We start from the raw sequence: 9,284 nt of genomic DNA on the forward strand, positions 1-9,284 counted from the left end.
TGAATGTGCCCACTAGCCAGCCTTTTCGGGGCATTCAGCACATAAATAAGTTTTAATTTGTTGTTAAACAATGTTTAAATGGGAATAAGGGAAATCAGTTATGTTGAAGATCAACGCATTCATGTGCTGGGGGATTTTACAAAAGGGAAAAAGAAATATTCATTTTTTAAAAGGTAAATGAAGATCTGCTTCTTTGCTAGTTTCATTTCTCTCTGACACCCCTACCCACCCTCAGTTATTGGGTCATACCATTATATTGACAAAAGGGCCAGGAGAACATACAGATGATGCAACAAAGATCATACATAGAATATGCAGGAGTGTCCATAGTGAGGCATAATTCTTGCATTGAACATCAAATATTTGATCCCAGCATCATCCTTGTATACTTGCAGTTCTTAGTATGAGTCAACACATAAATCTGACATTAATTGTTTATGTACTCTATAAACAAGAAGCTGATCATTTTTTAAAAATGACTACCCAAAACAGCCTACAGTTTTTATGAGCACTAACTACAGATTGTGTATTCCAGAAGAATTTGTAATGTGCGAAATAATAGCAGAATGTTTGTAAAATAAGCATTATTTCTTACTTTTAAAAATATATTCACTACTGAGAGGGATAAAAGGTCTGATTCAGATTTCTCTCATGCCAGTTTACATTGGTTTTACTCAATTGACTTCACTGGAGTTGTTCCTGATTTACACCAGTATACGATCAGAATCAGCCCAAGATCTTTTCAACTGTGAGTAAATTTTCAAAAGGGGACAGATTGCAGACAAAATTACTAAAGTCCTCTGTGCACAGCCCAGTCCGTAGTTGCACAGAATTCCCCATGCAGGCCCAACAACATTCCTCAATCCTATGCTGAACAGGGGTAGGGGTAAGAAGTAGTTCATTGTCAATGCATGTTTGAGTCAACTGACTGTCTTCTTAGACTACTGATCATGATGTTGGCTTCCGTCCTCCTGGGAATTTACAAGGACTATCAAAGCATTTTACAGAGACCACCAAAAAAGGCATCAGATGCTAATGACCTTTAGTTGCCTCTAACCCTGGGCTGGATTCAAACCAGCGATCTAGCAGTGAAATGCTCCATATTTTAATGCCTGTCCCCAGAGTCATCTAGTCACACAAGTAAATAAATATCTAAATGAATACTGTTCTATTTTAGTGACTCTTTTACACTTTTGGAGAGAGCCATATAAATATAAATCTTTAGTAAATAACAGTTTGATATCACTAGCAAATAGATGATACTGTAGCAATGTCACCATTAAAACAAGACTTCTCTGCACCAAACTAGCAATAGTTTATTATATCAGAATCACTTTAGCTTTCCTGGTTTTAAGAAACTACTTGAAAAATTTTGCTGCAATATACTACAACTTTATCTAATCCCTACAGGTTTCACAGTTTTTGCTTCCAACATTTCATTTTGAGAAAACACATAATACCATAAGTTTCCTAAAACCTTTTCGGTCAGAGTACATACACAATATTGCCAGGTTTTTATTTAAAAATGAAAAAGAAATGGGTTCCATGTTGAAATGGAAAAATAATTAATTTACAGACATTTCTTTCACCTTGTTTTGAGTCCCTTTCATAAACAGACTGGATTCATAACAAGGTTTGAAGTCCCATTAAAATCAGCCTCTAGAATGAGAGGAAGGATACTGCTCAAGATCTAATTGAATGAAAACAATAAAGTATTTCATGCACTGATAAAATATTCTTTGATCAAGACAAGTAAAAAAACAGGGCCTCTAGACAATCTTTTGTTGTCCTCAGACTAGGGTAACGGTACTTCTCACAGTGCATGTAACATTTACAATAACCATGTCAGCTTGACCTGTATCTGTTAATCAGTTTAACAGAGACTATTTCAAATTCCAGCTATTTCTTGGTCAAGAATATAGTGTCATTATTATTTTAAGAAACAACGCTAGTACAATTAGTATATCCAGTCATCTTTGTAATTCAAGATGTCACTTCCAATCAGTGAACTGATGTTCAATTGCAGTCTGATCCTGATAAGAAATCTCGCCTATCAAAGCGGTCGGTTTGTCTCTATTAATGCAAGGAGTGTGGGAACTGGCAGACTGACACTGCAAGTCAGATAAGATTGTTTCCTTGATGGAATCATGTTGAGAGGGTTTGACTGTGTTTGACTTGCAGCGGTAACCTCAAGGTTGAAAGGGAATTGCTGAGAGGACCCTTGATGCCCTTCTCACATCAAAACAATAATATGGGTCTGGACTGGATCTTATCAAATAAAATCCAAGTTGAAAAATTAATGTTTCTTTTCAGACTCTGACACTGGCAAATGTTCACATTTGTTTCCCTTTTTTCATAGTCAGCTCCTAAAGTAATGCCCTCTCCTCCATCACTCGAGTTCCCAATGAGGTCAGCCTTGCCTAACAGGTGATAAAATGATAAACAAAGAAAGCAGCCTTTTAAAAACAAACAAACAAACAAACAAAAAACCAAAATGCTAATATTCTAGAAAGTTTTAGGTGGCTTACATGATGGGCACTTACCAAATCCCCTGTAGCTGTGAAGTCAACTGTACTCCATCTATCCTGTACTGCTGCATGTGAATAAGTGTTTGACTTCTCTGCCCTGCAGAACTTTTTCAGAAAATACTCCGACCCTTCAGATGGGGGAAAAGAGACACTCATTATGAAAATTCTTTTAAAAATATGCCTGGATTTAGGATGGGAAAATTTGACAGGTCTTAGAATTCTTAACAAGTCTGTTCATCACCAGACTGAAACCGGAGCAGGTTCTTTATGGTAGCTTTTTTCAACCCTGAATTTCTCTCTCTCTCTCTCTCTTTTTATTTCCCTGGGTTTTGATCTCCATTTTTCTTCTGTACAAATATCTCAAGAGGTCCATGTGGGGTGAGCAATCAACCTGGAAAAATTATTCTGTCGTCAGCTTGATGAGGGAAACCCTTGTCTGCCTAAAAAGAGAGAAAGAGTGAGAGACAAGCACTGAGATAGGATCAGTAGCTAATCTGCAAGGTTATCCATGTCCCATTGTGAGAAATGTCTAGCCTTTTCAATTCTGGGTTAAACTCATTAAAAAAAAGCAACATTTCATGTTGCGATGAAACTGATATGGAGTGTCATCGTGAATACAAAGTGTCATCAGAACTATAATTACCAACAAGACATCAATGCACACAAAGCCAACTGTGCACAAAGACAAAGATCAAGCTGCTAGAAACTGAACCTACTTCATAACATCTACTTCTGTAGTTCTGGAATTCTACTTTTTTTTAAAAAGCACCTTGGGCAGAGGGGGTTTCTCCCTGCTTTGGTTTTACTTGGAAGAGTCCGTACCTATAAACTATTATTACTCATTGGGTAAGGAAATGGTAACCTACAGTTTTTGGCACCACAGGGAATGTTTGAGTAAGGTGGGGTTTTTATGGGTGGTGGGTTGGTTTTTGATTGCTTTGGTTTTTTAAAACAGCGCAAAGCCCTGTTTCTGCCATTACTGCATTTAGGATACCACTCTAAGCATCAAAGTATTGTGTAGGTTTACAAGCCTACATAGTTTGCATTTTTTTTGCAGCAGCAGTCATCTGCTAAATGCAGTAATGGCAGAAGCCATGCTGTGCTGAGGTTATGCATTTATGTCCTGCTCATGATTATCATTCTGATACCACCAGTGTTTAATGACAAATAGCAGAAATAAGCAATCACACTGCCCCTTAAATAGCAAGAACTCAGTTATGCCATGTAAGTACAGTCCATAGTAAGGAGTGATGCCTAGCCACAGTGCTCCAGAAGGAACAGCAAGAAGTACTCTCCCCAAGGCAGAGGCTGTGTGCACACTACCATGCCCCTTTTTGAGGTACAGATTCCTCCACCCCCGCACAGCCAGCCAGCTCAATTGGTCAGTGTGGAGGGAAACCAATGTCCTATTCTCCATCAGCGCATTGTGCACCTCCAAAGGAATTTGGAGGAAGCAGTCCCTGAGTCATCCAACACTGTGCACCCACATAAGAGAGAGGCAGAATCTGGCCCTTACTGATTCACAGTAAGCATAGAGAACCAAATCTTGCCTTCCTCATTTCTTAAACAGGCAAAACTCATTGACTTCAACGGGAGTTTTGACCAAGTAAAGACTACAGGATCTGATTTATTATTATAGACCAAACATTAAGGGGGTCTTTACCCAGGTAAATACCTGACCCTTATTCCGGCTAATTCCTCCCATTAATATTAATGGCACCTTAGAGGCTAACAAATTGCTCAAATTTTTATGGGTGGTGGGTTGGTTTTTGGTTGGTTTGTTTTTTTTAAACAGAGCAAAGTCCTGTTTCTGCCATTACTGCATTTAGGATATCACTCTAAGCATCAAAGTATTGTGTAGGTATACAGGCCTACATAGTTTGCAACATAGTTTGCATTATTTTTTTGCAGCAGTCATCTTCTAAGTGCAGTAATGGCAGAAGCCATGCTGTGCTGAGGTTATGCATTTATGTCCTGCTCATGATTATCATTCTGATACCACCAGTGTGATAATGTGTTGTGTGATGCTTTTGCCGGGGACAGAAAAGGAATGGAGTCTTAGAACTTAGTAAGTAATCTAGCTAGATATGCATTGGATTCTGATTTCTTTAAATGGCTGAGAAAAATAAGCTGTGCTGAATGGAATGGATATTCCTGTTTTTGTGTCTTTTTGTAACTTAAGGTTTTGCCTAGAGGGAGGATTCTCTATGTTTTGAATCGGATTACCCTGTAAGGTATTTACCATCCTGATTTTACAGAGGTGATTCTTTTACTTTTTCTTCTATTAAAATTCTTCTTTTAAGAGTATGAATGCTTTTTCATTGTTCTTAAGATCCAAGGGTTTGGGTCTGTGGTCACCTATGCTAATTGGTGAGGATTTTTATCAAACCTTCCCCAGGAAGGGGGGTGTAACTTTTGGGAGGATTTGGGGGAGGGAGGGGGAAGATGTTTCCAAACGGACTCTTTCCTAATAATATACCGGTTGGACATTTGGTGGTGGCAGCGAAAGTCCAAGGGCAAAAGGTAAAACAGTTTGTACCTTGGGGAAGTTTTAACCTAAGTTGGTAAAAGTAAGCTTAGGAAGTTTTCATGCAGATCCCCACATCTGTATTCTAGCGTTCAGAGTGGGGAAGGAACCTTGACATCTTTCCCCCCAAAATTAACAAAATGCTCAAATAAATTTGTTCGTCTCTAAGGTGCCACAAGTACTCCTTTTCTTTTTGCGAATACAGACTAACACGGCTGCTACTCTGAAACCTGTCATTAATATTAATAGGAGTTTGGTTAGGTAAGGACTCAGTAAAAACTAAAGTTTTGAACAGGGTTCAAAAAAGAACTAGGTAAGTTCATGGAGGATAGGTCCATCAATGGCTATTCGCTAGGATGGGCAGGGATGCTGACCCTAGCCTCTGTTTGCCAGAAGCTGGGAATGGGCGACAGGGGATGGATCCCTTGGTGATTACCTGTTCTGTTCATTCCCTCTGGAGCAGCTGGCATTGGCCACTGTCGAAAGACTGGCTACTGGGCTAGATGGACCTTTGGTTTGACCCAGTATGGCTGTTATGTTCTTATATAAAGTCCATTCCATGCCATCAGCAGTGTGGTATGGCCTACACGAAAGAGCCCAGGTTTGGCCTAATACAAAACGAAGACAAACATAGCAACAAGGAGTTTCTCATCTCTTAATTCCTACTAAAGTTTAGACAAGTTAGCTTTCTGCATCAAGCAAATCTATGATTGAATATTGCAGTGCAATTTCAGTCTCACAGACAAGAGTGTTTACAGCATCATCTACCCTGTAACAGATTTCCAATATGCCAATCTCCTGATTTTAAAAAAAACCAAACCATTACTATAAAAAAATTGCTTTCTGGTTTTGAAATGAGATGATTAAAAACATAAAATCATCTTACAACACTGCTTGCAGTTTCTCTCCATTACCGCTGACAGCAAGTACAGCTTCACAGAGACCTCCAACGATGTTTGGGCTGTTTTCCTTTCTTTAGGAACACAGTGAAATCCTGGGCCAGATTCAGCTATGTAGTTTCACTTTTCCATTTCAATACAAAGCAAATAATTCCATTATGTATGAAGTGCTATGAATTGCATGACAGGTCCTCAAAGCCTGACCTGTACAGAAGAGGTATAATATTATGTCTTTGAAAGGCACAATGAGGCCAGATTATTCTCACACACTGAGCTAAACCAGAAGTAACTCCACTGAAGTCAGTAGTTAGATCAGCATAAGTGAGAAGAGACCCAGACAGTCTACCACAGTGCTCTTCACTGTACAGCTATGAAGACTTGGGACCTTCCTGCTGGTAAGACATATTCCTTTATAGGTCATTAACACTGCCAACAGCACAAACAATTCACCTCTCTCTCTATCCCCTACTATCAAAATTACAGCTACCACTTTAATTGATGGTAGGCCTGGCTCCCTGTGCTCTCCCCACTCACTTTTCCAGTCATCATTGGAGTGGCCACAAGTTAGCCTTAAATCCATTAACATTAGATAGCAGAGGGGGGAAAAAACTTGTTCCAATGGTAATTAACTCATCTGGTTATTTATAGAAAGCAATTAACAAATCTTATTACTACTTAGAAATGGGCACTTCAATATTGAGTTGTACTAGGTACAATCTAAAGGTCATGCTGCATGTACCCATAAAAACAAAAGGATCCATTATCCAGGTCTCTATAAATAATGGCATTCAGTAATTTTACTGCTAAACACATTTTATTTACCTACCCTTTACATTTAAAGAATAGGAATCCCCTTTACTCATTAATGTGGAAAAATAAAACAAAAACTAAATTATCTTCATTCTTTTGAAGAATCTGCATCTTTAAGGGTCATAGCAAGCGACTGACTGTCTTCCACAAAGCATGAGCTTGCTAGACATTTAATTCTTTGACTTTATGCTATTCATTTGTAGAGAAATGATTTTGCTGTGTAAAATATTCAATGTTTTTTGCACTTTCTATAGCAAAATTTCAATCAGTCATTCTCACAAGAAAATATAAGTGCACAGTGCTATGCATATATCATATATCAAAAGAGAAAACAAAAAATACATTTACTTGTTCTGGCTCTCAAACATACCTCATTACAATTCCAACATGCTTTACTCATTACAAACTCAAATTTCTTCCATTCCACACAGACCTTTCCCTATCTCACCACTCATTTTTGTACATTCTTTGAAATCAGAACTGCTGATGCTCAAAACGGATAGTTTAGAAAACTTTATACATGGTCAATAAATAAATCCTACCTTATTTCAAGCTTTCTCCTTTGCTATTTGGTGGGGTGATTCTTCATGTGGATTTTTTTGAAAGAGGTTTAAAAAGCAAGCCAGCAATGATGCACCTTTTGGCCTTGGCAGCCAAAGAGCTATGCTGAGGTAGAAGGAAAGGAAAAGTATGGTCGAAAGGATTGCTCAGCTCAGTGGAAAATATAGCTTGATTATAATGAGACAAATGTTAAAATTCTCACACAGTCCAGTCTCAAACTAAACGCCTCTTGCAGTTTTGTTTCAGTAAAAGCTTCAGGATTTGGTCCAAGAGGATTTTTTTTAAACCAAGATTTCTCAGCAGGTAAAACTTTATTCTATTATAACTTTTTTTAAAAAAAAGTGGCTTTCAGAATTGTAGATGCAAATAAATAAATAATAATAATAGTAATAATGATAATAATAATCAAGTTCTAAAATAACCTGCTTTTCTTTTCTAAATATCAAATATTTAGCCAAATACATCATTGCCATAACTCTCACTATTTATTACGCATTAAGCACCCGTGATGTGCGTAGCTAAAACAAGACAGTCACCAATGACCTGTTACATATTTTTCCTTGTCTGAATTCCCTCATCCACCATAGGGTTAGAATGCTGTTACTTTTTGCAAGACAAATTTGATGTGAAGGGAACATAGTCACCAATTGCTAACTGAAACTAAAATCTGTGAGAGTGTTTCTGCAACAGGCTACTCCCAGTTTTTCCCTGATTATACAAATACCTTGCAGTGACTAGATAAGTGTGCTTTGGAACAGCAGAGCAGTGAATTTCTTGTGTGAAAACTCCTCTTCATTTTAAAATATTCTCTTTATTGTATTTTAAAGCAATGGATCTCCAAGTTTGGATCGCAACTCAGATATCACCTTCAGCTCATTTGGAAGGATCCAGGCTTTTGATCTGGCCTGTTACAGGAATAAGGGCCAGCTGCGAAATACAGATCTGGATCTGCATTTCCTCACAGTTCAGGGATATTGACACCTAGTGTTTTGCTTTGGGATCATCTAATTTTTTTAAAAATTAATTTCCAGCAAACCATTAGCCATCACATTTAGTCCTACAAACAAAATTATACCGTACAAATGTAGACCCACATTACTGAAATGAGGTTAACACTAAACAATCCATCCTTCAGTTATTAATCAAGCGAGAGTCCTGATTACTTAATAGAGACAATTCCCAACCCCTACTCTAACCATTGTCCTACACCCTCTCCCTGTTAATTGTGTTATATTTACATCTTTCATTAACTCAGTGCATTTTTCTTCCTCTATGGAGGCCTATAAGAATTTCAGGAGGTTGGGTAGAGGGGGGCCTTTTAATTCTGGAAAGTGACATTAAGCTAGTTCTCTGTTGCTTTACAGTAGTGCCGTTTCCCCTCCCTCTGCCATTGGCTACTTCAACAAAGCAGCCGCATCACCAGCCTCTCTTTGGCAAGAAGAAATAAGCAACCCATTAAGTACTTAGAGGAGTGGACAGATTCTCCCATTCAGATAGTTCATCGTATATTTCTGAGAAAGAGTAAAATAGCCTCTCTGTGATGGCCCTAAGTGCTTTTCTGGAGTTTAGCGTTAAGTTGCTGAAAGATTATCTCAAGGACTGGGAGTCTGTTCGTTTTTAGAATGTAGAGTGAGTGAAGCAATAATTATTTGGTTGAAAAATGTGGGTAGTTCAGCTTGCATTGCAAAGAAATACGCCTGCATTTTCCATTATTTGGGGAACAAATCCTGATACCTTTATTCAGCGTTTACTCAGATATTCAATCCTTACTCACACCGGTGAGAAGTTACACACACGCCGTCCCAGATGCTACAGTGATGGGTGTTATGAGAACTGAATAGAACAGAAATAAGTGGATTACTTGCATGAATCAGCGATCACCATGCAAGTAACAGTTGCACAATCTAGTGCTTGTCTACATTGGAAAGATATACTGGTATAATAGAGCTTTAAATTCAT

At 38.1% G+C, this 9,284-nt stretch overlaps 1 protein-coding gene and 1 long non-coding RNA gene across 3 annotated transcripts in view; both read right to left on the reverse strand.

The window, feature by feature from the left end:
- ZPLD1 (zona pellucida like domain containing 1) overlaps positions 1 to 2,622 on the reverse strand; it is a 55,046-nt gene extending 52,424 nt beyond the window's left edge. For both annotated transcript variants that reach the window (XM_078851315.1, XM_073306738.2), the window contains exon 1: positions 2,544 to 2,622. The gene's annotated coding sequence lies outside the window, so the exon portion shown is untranslated. The remainder of the gene's footprint in view (positions 1 to 2,543) is intronic.
- Positions 2,623 to 2,804: 182 nt separating this feature from the next.
- On the reverse strand, positions 2,805 to 6,145 carry LOC144930167 (uncharacterized). Its single transcript, XR_013635271.1, has 3 exons — positions 5,942 to 6,145; positions 5,492 to 5,663; positions 2,805 to 2,968 (listed from the first exon to the last, which is right to left on the reverse strand). It is a non-coding gene; the product is annotated as an uncharacterized LOC144930167 (long non-coding RNA).
- Positions 6,146 to 9,284: the final 3,139 nt, after the last annotated feature.

The sequence above is a fragment of the Lepidochelys kempii genome, chromosome 1, assembly GCF_965140285.1.
Source record: "Lepidochelys kempii isolate rLepKem1 chromosome 1, rLepKem1.hap1, whole genome shotgun sequence".
Lineage (NCBI taxonomy): Eukaryota > Metazoa > Chordata > Testudines > Cheloniidae > Lepidochelys > Lepidochelys kempii.